Source organism: Accipiter gentilis, chromosome 3 (assembly GCF_929443795.1).
Source record: "Accipiter gentilis chromosome 3, bAccGen1.1, whole genome shotgun sequence".
In the NCBI taxonomy this organism is placed as follows: Eukaryota; Metazoa; Chordata; class Aves; order Accipitriformes; family Accipitridae; genus Astur; species Astur gentilis.
In genome coordinates, this window is record NC_064882.1 from 6,134,741 (window position 1) to 6,150,034 (window position 15,294).

The window sequence follows — 15,294 nt, forward strand, 5'->3', positions numbered from 1 at the left end:
AAAAACATTTGGTTTTCTTTCTATTGGTTTTATAACCCAGTTCATTATAGTGATTCAGTTCAGACTGTTGTATCAGCACAAGTCACAGTACCACAACTGCTGCACAGGAGCAGGTAAAAGTGACAGAGGGCAGAAGCATCTTACTCTATCTCACGCACCAAAAAATAAGTGTATCATGACAACCAGAAAGAAAGAACCCTCTGAATTTAAACTGACCCTCAAATGAATTTTATACTCAGAAAGGTTCTTACTGCATAACTATAATTGATATAAAAATATTTTCACTAACAGTTTGCCTGAAGTTAACCTGTATTCTTCTCATATGCTGTACTAATATTGCTTTTCAGTTTTTACACTCCAACATCTCTGTCATTCTCTTCACCATCTTCAATCTATTCTTCACTTTTAATGTCTTCACTATTTTCAGTTTCTTCTTTGTATTTATAAACTTTTGTTCCATCCATGGAATCTAAAATACAGTGTTTCTTAAAAACATTAGATACAAGTTCTGGATTTATCTGATCTGACGGTCGCTTAATGTAATGACATGGCAGTTTTGCACTACTCCGTATTTTTCCTGTAGAAGCTAGAGCATGATCCAGGCCAATAGTCATTCTGAGTTTGAAGACTGCAAATGGTCTTTAAAGAGCATGTTCAGTACTACATAGGGCGCTTTGATGTCATTCTTCTTGATAGAACCACAAGATCAATATTCATTTTCTTGGCAGTATTCTTCACAGCTGGCGTTAGATGACCTTTGAATGCATCTAGGACAAGCATTCTTCTTTTTCTTAACAGCACACCTGGTCTCCTGATCTGAATGATGTTCAGCCAATCCTTCATTAAATCTGTAGACATCCATCCTTGGTTTTGACACCTCACAATTTTTCTACTAGGCAGGTATTCCTTTGGCATTGCTTTATGCTTCCATACCACATATGTTAGCAATATTATGCCATCTGTTAACACTGCCAACATTACTGTATCATGCATTTTTTCATCCACCAAAGCTTCATTGGTGGTAGATTTTGTACCTATTTTTTCAATGCTACAACGGATGGCAGGTTAAAGTAAATCAGTTGTCTTGTTTAGCTCAGCAGATAATGAAGTAAAGGGTCGGATCCTGGCAAACTGATGTTGTTTGCCATAAGCAAAAAAAATTATATTGTATCACCTGAACACAACACCCCTTACTGGTGTTGAATTCTTGCTATGAGAAATTTGGTACTTGTGCTAGTTCTTGATCTTTCGGTTTAATCATTTCCCATGTATTTGGGTTTCCATCTCTTCTTTGACTATGCACAAATTACACAACCTTTTTCTCCCCCTCAGTGTCAGTATCCTCTTCTGGGTCCAATTTAGCATTAATTTAGTGCATAAAAGCTTCTATTTGATTGTTTCAATATTCTCACATTTTCTTCTGCCATTATATTTCTTCTAAGCCTCACAATTGTTAACTGTTTCTGCACACAGTACCACCATTAGTTAAAAATTTGCATCATAGCCTTTTCCTATACCTTTTAGTACATTCACTTTTGCAGTCATAAGTCTCATCTCCAGACCAGTTGCCATTTCATGATTCAATTATAAGATTCAGGGAGATTCATAAAACTGCCAGAAATGCCAGTGGGATTCTCTGAGCTACAGCAGGTCACACAGCTGCACCAGTGAGGGGGTGAGGAAAGCAGCAGTAATCATGAGCTCTCTCTATGCCACCTTCTTCTAGGCACATACAGTATATATCAAGTCAAAGTATCATTAGAGTCTTGATAGGATAAGGAAAATCAAACATGAAGATTTAAGTTATTAAATACCTTCCTGCAGTCCAGCTCCTGAAGGTTGAAAGAAAGGTTTCCTAAATGTCTCTAGTGCCAGGAAAAAGAAGAGAAAAAAAAAAGAAAGAAAAAAAAAAAGAAAAAAAAAAAAAAAAAAAAAAAAAAGGAAGCCCACCTTTGAGGTCCTTAGGATGGCGCTAAGAAGCTGTAAATTGCCAGGCAATAGATTACATAAATTAGAGCTTCAGCATGTGTTGAAGTCCTTAGGTATCTTCAAATAATAATATCATTTATTTGAATCACTACAGAGGTTAATAACCATTCTAGCTACAGCAAGTCTTTAAACAGTGTAACTGAGGCTGAACTAAAGGTCCTGTCTTGTGTTCATTCTGCAAAGTTTAATTCATCTGCTTTTACTGAAAGTCAGCAAAAGTGAGAGATAAGGAAAAGAAGGTGACATAAATATTTTGTGCAAATGGATATATGAAATATTTTGTGGTGAGACTGGAAGCTATAACAAAAGTGAAGGGTTCTTAGCAAATCAAAGCAAGAGGTTTCCATAATATATTTTGTGTCTGAGCGTAATAAGCAAATCTTTTATTTTAAACTAAAGCTGATGATTTGCCTCTCTTCAGATGTCTTCTTCAATAAGATGTGCCTCATCTGATGATTTGATTTATAGTGAGGGTTTTACTCCCTCTTATGGTTTAGAGACTGAATCTCTCACTTTTTTCGCTGGGACATATTGCACTTAAAGAGACTACCAGTATTTGATCCATCTTTGGGGTAGATCAAAGATACAGTAGCCTGTATATTTGCTCATTTAAAGGAATAAAACATTTCAGTATCTTTCTGGCCCTTTACACAGAAGATACTCATTGTTCTCATTAAGAATTCAGAGTTATTGCATAAAAGATATAGCCCTGTCTCTTAGATGTTATGATACTTATTTGAATTTGAATATATGGTCTGCTCTTCATACCGATATAATAGAGATAGCCTCAGGAGATTTCTCTTTTTCTTTTCTCCTTCCAAAGAAAAAGAAGGCTCAGAAAAAGACAACAGTAAAAAGAGCTTACTGGACGTTAATAACAACATGCAGTATAAAGCTCTATCGGCTCTGCTAGTAGCTAGTTCTCTATTTATAGACTTGATGTCAGAGGTATATTCCTCTGTTTTGAATAATTGTTAATAGTATAGACTTCAACAGAATGAGCTGTCAAAAAAGAAAATGTTTCACTGGCTTGGAAAGATAGAGCCCAGCTTTGGTTTGTCCTTCTTAAAGCTTCTGCCTTTTTTCTGTCTTTTTTTTTTTTTTTTTTTTTTTAAGGTGAGAAAGTGACATCAATGGCAGCTAATACCTAATGTGTCAAGGTTGCCAAGTAACAGGCTAGAGATGTGTCAGTGAAGGCTGTTTCTATGAGAGGAATTCAGTAGGCTAGAGTTTCAAGTACTTGAAAATAAACTCACCCCTGTCTCTCTCTTTTTTTTAGTTAAAAAAAAAAAAAAAATTGTACTCTAACCAATGAAAATTAATGTAGTCAAACAAAGGATAGAGTACATGCTTAAGATGCAAGTCTAGAAATGGGTAGCTGTGCTAATAGTTTCTGCCACTTCTAAATCTTAAAAATAGTGGAAAAAATAGCATAACATACCCAGTTGCAATTTCCAGAAATAAATGCCTGATGAAAAAATGACTTGAACATATCATTATTTCCTGTGAAGTTACTTGGATTAAAGAGGTGCTATAAGCAAAGTGTGAGCTTAGTTGTTGAATCAATTCTAAAAGAGCAGAATTTGATTGGATTGGATAGAAAAACAAAGTGTTAAGAAACAGCCAGTGTGAATTTATTAGGAAGAAATCAAGTCAAACTGGTATATTTTTTTTTTCTTTTTTCCTTTTCACAGTCTGAGAACTGACTTGGTCGAGTGGGGAAAGCTGTAGATGTGATATCTTAGGAACCACTACTTTCCTCTTTCCTGATACTGACTTTACTGATTCATTACTTACTCTTAAACTGCATTAGGGGAGTTTTACAGTGGTCTGTACTGGACAAGATAGTGGTCAATATCTCCATTAATGCTTTTCATTACAGAATAAAGTATGTCTTTATAAAATCCAATGGGAATGTTTGCAAGCACTTTGGAGGACAGGATTAGAATTCACAATGTTTTTGATAGAGCAGAGAAACAGACTGAAATCAATAAGATAAAATTCAATGAGGACTAAAGACAAGTACTACTTGCAGGAAAGTGGGATGAAATCTCTCCCAAACAAAATTACTTCAGTGCAGAATTAAATAACTAAATCATAAAATAAGGCAGTAGGTCCTTCCAGAGGACCATTTGCTTGTTTTGCGTTAATCTGTGTATCCTCTTGCTGTGAGTTATGATGAGTGGTCTTTCTGATAAGGGAAGTTCCAATGAAAAGTAAAGTACATTAGGTTGAACTCTTTGCTAACGGCTCTGTAACTATCAAGAAAGAACTCATGTCTGGCCAATATGGCCAGGACAGTTTTAGATCCATGCAAGCTTGGACTGCATGGAGAGACCTTAACTTGGATACTTCTAATGAGTGTGCCAGAGCCAACCACCTATGACTTATGCGTGAATCAGCTAAATTAGGCAACCTGGATCTTTGCTGTGTGTCTAGCCAAGAATGTGCTGTGTATACAGAGATGACATTCCGAATAGTGCAGGCCCAAATTTTCATGAGATTTAAATTTATTTTTTGTCAAGCCACATGTGGATTTGCTGATAGTTTTCATAGGCTTTACAAAAGAAGTGTTGCCTACCATCTGAAACATACAGTAGAGTATGTATTTGGAAGACAGATTACAAGCTTATTTCAATGCACTGTGAGTATGCATGTCTGCCTACTGTAAAAAGTATCACCAAGGGAATAGGACAAAAAGGCAAACCCAGAAATAATATCTGTAGAAGTTTAACTGAAATCTAGCAAATTGAATACATGCTCACAAGAGGCTGCCTACCTACCTCTAAAATTCTTTTTATTTTCTTTCTTTCCCTGGCAGTGTTCCTCATTAGCATCTTGCTAGAAATGTGGATCATTACCTTTTTTAAATGTTGCAAATTGCACTTGCTGCTAAAAATGATAAAATTATATCAATTCATATAATTCAGGTAAAAATACTTTGGAAAAAAGATAGCATTATCAAAACTTGTATGGATGAAAACAAAGCTTTCATGATTTTGTCCCATTTTAAAAATGAGTACAACTATGGTAGAACACCTTATAGCTTAGTTCAGAACTTTTATTTGTCTGTGGGTTATGTACATTCAAGTCTCGATTTGCCGAACTCAGAGAAATGACACTCTCCTGAATTTTTCATGGTTTAGAGGGTTTCCTTTGTTTGAACTTTGGGTAGTGTTTTGGGTTTTTTTATCATTATACTTCTTCTCTTTGTTTTCAATATGCATCTGTGCAAAGCAGGATAGCTGTTATAAAAAACCAAACCAACAACAACAAAAAAACCCACAAACAAAATCTACCTGACAACTGCAGTAAGTTTGCATACCTTTTCTTCTGATAAATCATTTCTCACTATTGAGGGAGGGGAAGAGGCAAAAAGCAAGTTTTATTTATCTCTTCTGCTTTCCTAAGTCTTAGGCCCTAATATTAAAGAAAAAATAATTTTCACAAAATGGGATAAACTGAAGCGATCTAGAGCAGGATTAGTACTAGCCATATGCAAAGTAAATAACTACCTTAGTTGACAGTGTCTGTTTTGCCTGTGCTAAAGGAGGAGGAGTTAGTTCCTTTAGTGGTGAGTGTAACCCAATCACTTGGTGCCTTTTCCTTGCAGAAGTCTGTTACTGCTGATGTTGTTCCTGATGGACTCACAAGAAAGCTTCCAGTAAGTGGCAAGGCCAAACTCCTGTGTCTTCTTCCACTGTCTCACCTGCAAACCCTGACTTCCCTAAACTCCCAGCCTCCCACCACAGTTTCTCTCAACCTCCACTTTCCTTACTTAAAACTCCTCACTAACATCAGAAACCCACAGAAAAAAACATTTCCACTCCCTTTTTCCTGCCTGCAGCCCAAATAAAGCCTTACTAATTTCTTCTAGGGCCTCACAACTGATCTCACAAAAACTTCTCTGAAATTCTTACTGACTAAATGGGCAGCCTTGCTTTTCTACTTCCCCCCATTATGATCAGACTAATGGCATATGTGGCGTTGACCCCAGTCAGCAGGCAAGCCCCCACCCACCTGTTCACTCACTCCCCTCACAACTGAAAGGGGGAGAGAATTGGAAGGGCAAAAGTGAGAAAAACTCATGGGTTGAGATAAAGACAGTTTAATAAGTGAAGAAAAGCTGTGTGCACAAACAGAGTAAATTAAGGAATTGTGAGAGACTGAAAGAGTTAATGTCTCAAGTTAATGTCTCAAACATTGTGGTGGGGCAAGTTCTGTTTAGCGACTAAGTCTGCATAACAAGGAGCCCTGCATAGCAAGGAACCACAGGTGAAAAAAACCTGATCAGCACCGATCAGCAACAGGATGGGGAGGGCATGCTGGAGGGTGCACAGCACCCTGTTCCGATGTGCTGTTCTGACATGCTGAGCAGGGCAGATCGCCATGTATGGAAAATGATCAAAAATGGTCACATCTGCAGGGAAGGAGAAGTTACACCCCAAACAACCCCCAAACCCATGGATCCATTTCCCAAAGGTTCTGAAAGCACAAACTGCACGTGACACCTAATTAGCCCAATGAGTTCAAGTGTCCACCCAAAGGAGGGGCCACCCGAAGGAGGGGCAAGGATGATAAAAGGACACAAACTGAAGCCCCTGGTGTGCAACCCACTAGAACTGGACCCAGGCTGACTGAACCAATGCTGGACCCAGGACTGGTGAAAACTTTCTCTTTTCTCTTCCTTTTTCTCTCTCTGTCTTGCTATCTCTTTTCCATAATCCCTACACTGCATCCCTTTACACATAAACTGTTGACCAAGTCTGGGACTGAGTGGATCCAGCCACCCTGAGCTCCTCTCTGAGAGGAAGTCTAGAATGCAAGGGGGTCTGCTCTGAACCTCATGACTCAGTGAGAGGGCTCTCCTTAGTCCCTGAATTGATGTATAAGTTTACCACGGGTTACACCGTTTACTGAAGTAGTTCCATGCCAATTCCTGTTGAGAGAAACCCTGCTACCTATTGTTAATGCCTTCCAACTTCAGTTTGCTTCTGCCATGAATAAAATGTTTAACTGATCATTTAGTGGTGTTTCACCTTAATTTAGCCAGAGGGAATTCTGAATTCACCACAATCCCGTCCTGGTCTGCCTAGCTGAGATCGTGACAGGAATTTATTCACTATTTGTCTTTGGCAGGCAGATGTCCAGCCAATTGCTGGAAAGCAGGGCCTTAGCATGTGTAATGGCTATTTGGGGAGATGAAAGCCATAACCAAAAAAAGTTCTCCCTTCCTCCTCTTTTCCTTGAGGTTTTGTGACTGAGCACAATGTCATATGGTACGGCACATCCCTTTGGTCAGCTTGGGTCATCTCTCCTGGCAATGTCTGCTCCCGGCTTTTCTCCCACTCCCAGCCTACTCCCTTTAAGGGAGGCAGAGTGGGAAAAAGAAAAGGCCTTGATGCTGTGCAAGCACTGCTCAGCAATAGCTAAAAGATTGGTGTGTTATCAACGCTGCCTTAATTGCAAATTCCAAACACAGCACCATACAGGCTGCCATGAAGAAAATTAACTCCATTCCAGACAAACCCAGTGCATGGCAAAATTCAACGTTATCTATGTTGCTAGGAAGTGTGGAGTGATGTCTGGCTTGAAGTTTGAAAGCTCACAACAGTTCAAAACAAAGCTGTGGAAAATTTAGGATTCTCTTAATGCAGATATATCAGCTCTCTTACCAATGCCTTGCAAAAAAATCTGATTATTACTGCCAACGTTATCCGCTTCAATGAAACTCTTGCCAATTTCTTTTCTATATTCTTCTAAATGATAGTATCTCAATTTTAAGGTATAATTCCAAAAGAAAATAGAATACATGTATGAAAAGCACATTATTAATAGTGTAAATAAATATAAGGCTAACATATGAAGGAAACTGCTGAATTTAGCTTCAAAAACTGACAGTATATCTCTGTCAACAAACAAAAAATATGGTGGAAGTCAGTTTATATACAATTCCATTCTATTTCCAGAGTTATAACATGAAAATTGTATGTACTGAACAATACATTTGAAATAATGGCAAATAATAACTACTCCTGTCTTTTTCAAATATTAAAAAATACATTACAGTAAGATTTTAACACCTGGTGGGGAAATAAAATACTTGTCACTGATATTTCAAAAGCAGTCATAAACTCAACAATTACTTATTCTTTCATTCATTTCCTTTGAAATTTACAGGAATATCATACCATTGAGTAAAGAATGACAATTTTTCATCACTTTAGGTAATGCTAAAATGAGGTTGTTCTCAGATCTTATTGCCGATCATTCTCCATTAAGGAAAACAGAACTTAAAAAGTAAGGACAGTGCTTTACTAGGAACCATGCAACATCTTCTCTTATTCAAAGTGCAAACTGGATTCACCCCTCACTGCAGTGGTGTGAACAGAGGTAATTCACTGAAAACAGTCTACTTAGAAGAATGAGGAAAGAAGGGTGGGGAAAAAAGATACAGTTTCTCTTTGTTAGTACAACCTCAACACAGGTAGCTCTTCTCTTTGACTCAACTGCCAGGATTTCCAGGACTCAGTAACTACGCTAGTATGTTCAGAGAGCTGTCTAAGGTTGTTTAAATTACCATCTCAAATCAAACCAATCAACCCACAGCTAATTTAAAAACCCACTCAAAACATTTTGTGTGTGTGTGTGTGTGTGTGTGTGTATGTATGTATTTATACTTGATCATTCCAGCCATCATTAGCTTTTGCTTCCTATGGTTATCTAAGAGGTAAGGAAAATTGGTCAAGTTTCTTTTCTGATTCCTGTATTAATGCAGTGTTTAAGAAAGTTGTGAGTAAATAGTTTTGAAACCGGAGATCATTACTTTACTTTCTACCAAATTCAATGATTTGCCCAATAAAATTGTATCTTTTTGTCTTTCACAATACAAAGGAGCTACAACAATGCTTATTCACCCTTCTGTACCAAGCACAATCTTTATATTCATGGGGGCTTCCTCTCTGTCTCACATAGCAAATGGAACAGTATTTACTGTTCTGAAAGACATACTATCATAATCCTTGAGAAGGCTGCCAGTATATGGTACAACAAAAGGTAATGATGAGCAAAACAGCTCATTAGCATTTTCTTTTCATTTGAAGTGTATTCAAATAACTTTCAAATAGCTATAATGCTTAATAGTTGCATATCGCAGCTGGACTTTCAAGTCAGCTATTACAAAATCAGCAAGTGCTTTGAAAACCATGGCTTCCCATGCCCAACTGAGTCCATATTCTTGGTTGTGTTTGTATTAATTGTCATGGCACTTTAAGTACAGTATTAGTCCCAGAAAATGTTCTGTAATCAGTCAACCCTCGTGCCTCCTCAGAGCCTGAGGTGCATATAGCCTCCCTGAATAAAGACTAGCACAGCTACTGTCCAGATGGCTGCTCTGTGTCCTGGGAAGTAGATCTATGGGTTCCCTCCCATCATCTCCACACTGTCCTCAGGGCCTTCAGTGTTCTCACTCTGACTAACATTAGTATTGCACTGGAGAACAAGGGAAAAAGCTTCAGATGGCATGGGGACTCATTCCTTCTCCCTCCATGCAGCCTTTTCTCTCAACAACTGATCTGTGGCATTGGTCCCATCAGTAGGAAGGTGGAACTTTATTACTCAGCTCAGGGGGCATTCTGTAACATTAATATCAGAAGATTGAAAAAATACTAAAGTACAGGGTTTTCTGCTGAACTTCCACATTAGGAACACTCTGCAGGCCCTGTTCCCCCAGTTGGGAGGAACTGCAGGGTATCAACAAGCAATCTGCACATCAGGGGGACAGTTCATTCTTCAGGCTTCGTTATTTCAACTATCCTAATGAATACAGACCGCATAATTAACAGGACACCTTCCTCCAGCAAAGATTGAGATGTGTGCAGCAGGTGAGTTTGTTGTTTGTCAGCATTCCTCCAGGTATACTTACCTTTTCACCTGAAGTCCTTAATCATCTACTTGTGCATTTCCACTTCTTTCCTCTCTTACTGCTTTCAGCTTCTGGGTTTTTTTCATCAGTCTTCTAGTTTCTCACTCAACTGCTGTTATTTATTATAGCTCTGTCATTTTCTCATAAATTACTTTCTGTTTTGCTTTTGCTTTAATCCAGACTGTTATTTTATTATTTGATCTTTCATTTGCAAAAGCTATAATGTATTTTTTCCATTCTGTGAAATTCTTTACTCATATAAAACTTAAAACATTCATTCTTAAACTGTGCTCAGTTGTATTCAAGTTCTAAATTTTTCCTCAAATTCATGATTAAAAAATGGAGGAGGTGGGGGGAGCTGGGGGGTGGATGGCAGCTTGGTGCCTACTGTTTTTTAAAGACAGACAACCAAATGCTCCCGTATTAATTTAACAAGAGTGTGTTCAATTATTAAGTTCCTATAGTGATAAAACAGGATGACACCAATTCCAGTCAATGGTCAATAAAGAACAATTACTGTAAACTTAACTAAATTACAAACAAGTACATCTCCAAGACACCTTCCTACTAGTACTCCATATGTGTTTCATCCTTTGTTTTGTTAGAACATTGAGATGTAACATTGAAATCAGCAGTAAACAACAGAACTTAAGCTCAGTGTTTGAGCCAGATACCTCGGAGACTTTGACTTGAAAAATTTATCTTTTGGTTGGTTTTGTTTGAGACTTAGAGCTAATTTTTAGAGGAGATGTGCTGAATTTAAAATTAATTGGGGAAAATGCATAGTTTCCACTGAAAACAAATAGTAACTCTCCTTCTACCTCGTGCTTCAATCTGATAATACTCAAACAGTGATTCTTCAAATGTATAGGTTTGTTTACAATAAAATTGATGTTCTAGAAAGTGAGACGGTGAATCTCACAACAGAAAACACAAAGAAGGATGCCTGCAAGCTGAACCCACAACTTAAATAGTTCAAGGGATATATTATAACCTCAAGTAATCTAGTATGCCTATTATTTGAAATTGCCATTTTTACATCAAAATACGGCCTTGATATCAGAAAATATCTTGACAGCCTGTGAATAACCATGAAGAAATATAAGCTTCAAATAATGGTCATGATATACAAATACCTCTTTTCTGATAAAAACCACCTCAACAGCAATAAATAATCTTGTAAAAAAAAGAAAGGAGTGGCAGGCAAGTCAATTTCATCCCCAATAGACTAGAGGAGTTCAAAGTGGTCTTGTAGTAAGGAAAATCATCCTTGAGTAGAATTCCAATATATCAATTTAATTAAAAAATTAACAAATAAATAATAAAAATATGTGAACAAATAATAAAAACAGCTTTGCTGATATCTCTATTAAGAGTATTACTTGTGCTGTGCTGCTTTTAAGAAAATAAACATGTTCTTACAGTTTAGCTGTATTTTTTAAAAAAGCTTAAAGAAAAAAAGAATAAATTATACTAGGAAAAGATATTGTAAAAAACACATTGGTATGTTTTCCTTAGTCCTTCTCAAATTCAAGCCTTATCTCTGGTAACAGCTTTTGTAATTGGTTGGGATGTTAAGCAGACTGCATTGTAAATGGCATAAAATTCCTTCTAGAGAATGACAGCCTTTCTCAGACCTCGGGATTCTCATATGCTTTTAAGAGATTAAAAATCTGTATCTCAGGAATAGTTTTGATTTAATGGATCATATCTTTTGACAGAGAAATGCTTAGACAGCATCCTGAGGTCCCTTCCATTTCTATTCTCTAATGTTGTGATCTCCTAAACAAATATTCTAATTTGGAAGTAACTCCTCTTTTGTGTACTCCCTCTGTTTTCTTTTGGTATTGTTTGTTAAGCAACTGTATTCTTACATCTTGTTCTCTTCTGACAGTCAGTGATTGACACATCTTTTTTAAGCTATCAAGTGGTTCATGCTGCATTTGTAAGCGATGGCTTCTTCTTTCAGATATTTGCTTCTTTTCAAGAAATTATCTCTGAAGGTCTCCCTTCATTATCCTTTCTTTTTCAGTTTTTCAGGATACCACATCAGGAATCAAACAAACCAGTTTCATCTCCATTTGTGTCCTACATGCCCTACTTAGTATTTCACTACTTTATTGTGATTCAGTTTTGTATTTCCCTTTTGTTGTCTTTGAAGTGCACTGTATTTTATCTATTTTCTGGTATTCTAACACATAGTTTTCACCTGCAATACTGGGAGTCCTTGTTTTATCTTTAGGTGGATGAGGACGACACTTCTATAAATAAAACACAAGATAATCTATATTTTACACAAATATGTATAGGACAATTTAATACCATTTCCAGTAATCTCTGGGAGGGGGGGAAAGCACCTATTCAGCAATGCCTTTGAAACTGAGCTAATATTCAGTGTTCCTCCTGAAGTATTCAAATGCACATCAGTAGCTCTAGCAATGGCACACAATCATTGACATTGAAGTATTGAAAAAAACCACCCATAGCTACAACAGGCTGTCTCCCACACAGCAATTCTCTTGTCATTTTTTTTTCAGTGTATCAGTATAATTTTAAATACAACATTAAAAAATTACATTTTGCTGCTCTGTGTCTAAGTTAATGGAAATAACTTTCATGGAGTCCCCTGGGAGTTCAGGTCTGTGTGTGCGGAAATGGTAAGAGAAATGATAAAATGGGATATTTGTCAGATACAAAAAGAATTTTTTCAAATGTTATTGTTCAATGACAGGGGAAAAATACCCACTGCGGCAAAGAAATCACAAAAGTCCTGTACTAGCACATTACAATTCCAGAGGATTTAATAGCCTGGCACAGGGATCTGAATAACTTAAGTCTGACCACCAACTCTTTTTAATCGTATGCAATTTGTAATTAACACATAGGATTTTATATACTAATGTGGATTAGTTCCAAGCCTCACATTTAGGACTTAAATGTAAAGGAACTTGTTTCCCTTTGAATAGCTAGCAAGAACGTCCTCAGTCGTTCATAAGAACTCTGTTAAGGGGTGCAAGATATGAAATGGCACTGGGTGGAAGGATGGCAGGAGCCAGCTGCAGCCCCTTGGTATGGTCCTGGGCAGGAAGCCTATGCATTGGCCTGCTATGTCTTAGGCATAGCTATGCATTTCCCTGCCCAGACAATCATCTTTTTTCAAGCTAGACTGGATTATGGAATAGGGTTGCTTCTTCTCCTGTATGTCATATGTCAGAGGGACTTTGTAATAAGGTACATCAGAGACATGGACAAGAAACATTTTTTTCTGACTGAAAGCATGTGTGTTGATTTGTTTTTTCTCCAGTATGAAGAGGTATTAAAATGATTCTGCTATTAATGTCTAATTTGTGTTGTAGAATTGTGCTTGGTGCTTCTTGACAAGAGGTCTGTCCTAAATGGTCTTCTTGAAAGTAACTATCAAATTTAAGCAGGCAACCTAAAGGATGGGAATCATAAACCAGTTCCTAGTGTTGTCACAAGTTCCCTTTCACAAGAGGCACACTCAGTTATAACACTATGCTAGAAACATTGTTCTTTTATAATGAGTCTAAACAATTATTTACCTCTATTTAGAAATATAAATCAGGTTTGCAGTTCAGTTATACAAGTGCAACATAGCAGAAAGTTCCATTAAATCTTCCTTTAGGGCCTGCAGCCGCTTCTACCCAGTCTTCTTTAGCACTCTGCTTTATTCGTAGTTTTCATGTGGTCACTTTTAAGACAGAGTCTGATTGCCAGCACTGCTTAACTTCTCTAGTCTCAAAGAGCTTCAAAAACAGATGGTATTGGAATTCAACTTTCAGAGAAATATTTTTCCCCTTTTTAATTTGCATCTTCTTAATCCTGAGTTGTCTTAAGCATCCCTTGATCTTCGAGAAAAATGAAAATCGTAGAAAACAAGACTCGCTCTCTGAATGAGACATGTGTTGTAGAAGACTCTCAGAAGATTTACTGGAATAATACAATGCATATAACATTGGTCTGACAAAAGATTAAGACAGCAATTCAAAAGAGTACAGAAACTTTCACTTCAAGTTCTTGATGAATTTAGCCTTAAACCTTGTTATAAATATAACTTGCTAGTCTAACATTTCAAACTGACACCTCATGCATTAAGCGTGGCTCATGTGAAACAATGTCTTCTGAGTACTTTGTATTTAAATGTGTGCATGATGATTTTGAAAGACCTCTGAAACACAGGAAATTAAAATATTAATGCAATGCTTGTAAATAAATAAGAATTGGACTGTTAGGAAAGCTTTCCTCACACAAAGACATGGCTTTAAGTAAGACCCGTTAACATGGGACAATTAGTCTTAGCTACTCATAAGCACAGAGTGAATTATAGAAGAGATTAATGGTCCAGTACTTTTCCTTAAAGACTATTAACTACTATATTAATGCTCTTTCCACTACACTAATATTAACTAGTCAAATTGTCAGTCCTAGCATGCAGTAATTCTAGGCATGTTGATGTCTAGAGATACAGTCCTTATGAAGTCCTTACTTATAAAAAGACTATGAATATTAGAGGTTTATAGAGGCAAAACAAATATTTTAAAAATTATTATTTTAAATATTGCCATATCTAAATGCTCAATATTGTATACAGTGGCATGAGCCTGCGCATGTTGTTTATCCCACTAACAAAGTTGGGGTTTTATGTCTTTCAAAGAGTTCTTATGTACTGTACTTTTAAAGCTATAAGGTGATGGTGACTGCATGCATTTCTAGATATTTAATGCAGTCCAAATGCCAATGTGTAACACCTGAATAAGGACATTTAGGAATTATATAATTGATCATCCTCTTTGTGGTCACTTTTCATTGTGATCTTGTTTGGGAGACACCTAGCATTTGAAATAAAGTTTTTGCCTTTGACTCTACCTTGCTTTTCTCAATTATCAAGTAGTATTTAGTGTTATTCATCACTGTTTAAAACTGAACATTTTGTGAAACATGGGGTTGTGCAATTGCTCACCTATCCTGGACTCGATTCAGTGGGAGCTTTTGTTTCTTCACAAAGTTAAAAAAAAAAAAAAAAAAAAGTACCATCTGTAAGCCAGTAAGATTAGGTTAAATGAAACAAAGCAGTATAAACAGGTCTCCTATAGAAGGTTCTGTCATGACCCTTTTTGTAAGTCTATGTGAAAGATAGTTTGTAAAAATTCTCATACAGGAAAAAAAAAAGGGAAGACTACAGAAAAGGATAACAAACCAAAACAAAAAAAAAGCAAAAGTAGTTAAAGAGGACTAAAGTAGAGAAACAAAAATTTGCAGCAGAACACCATGGGTTCCTGGTAACAATGAGCAGATTTCCCTTTGGTGGTCATCAGGAGTAAGGCACTAGCGGCAAAATACAAAAGCCTCACAGCTGATCA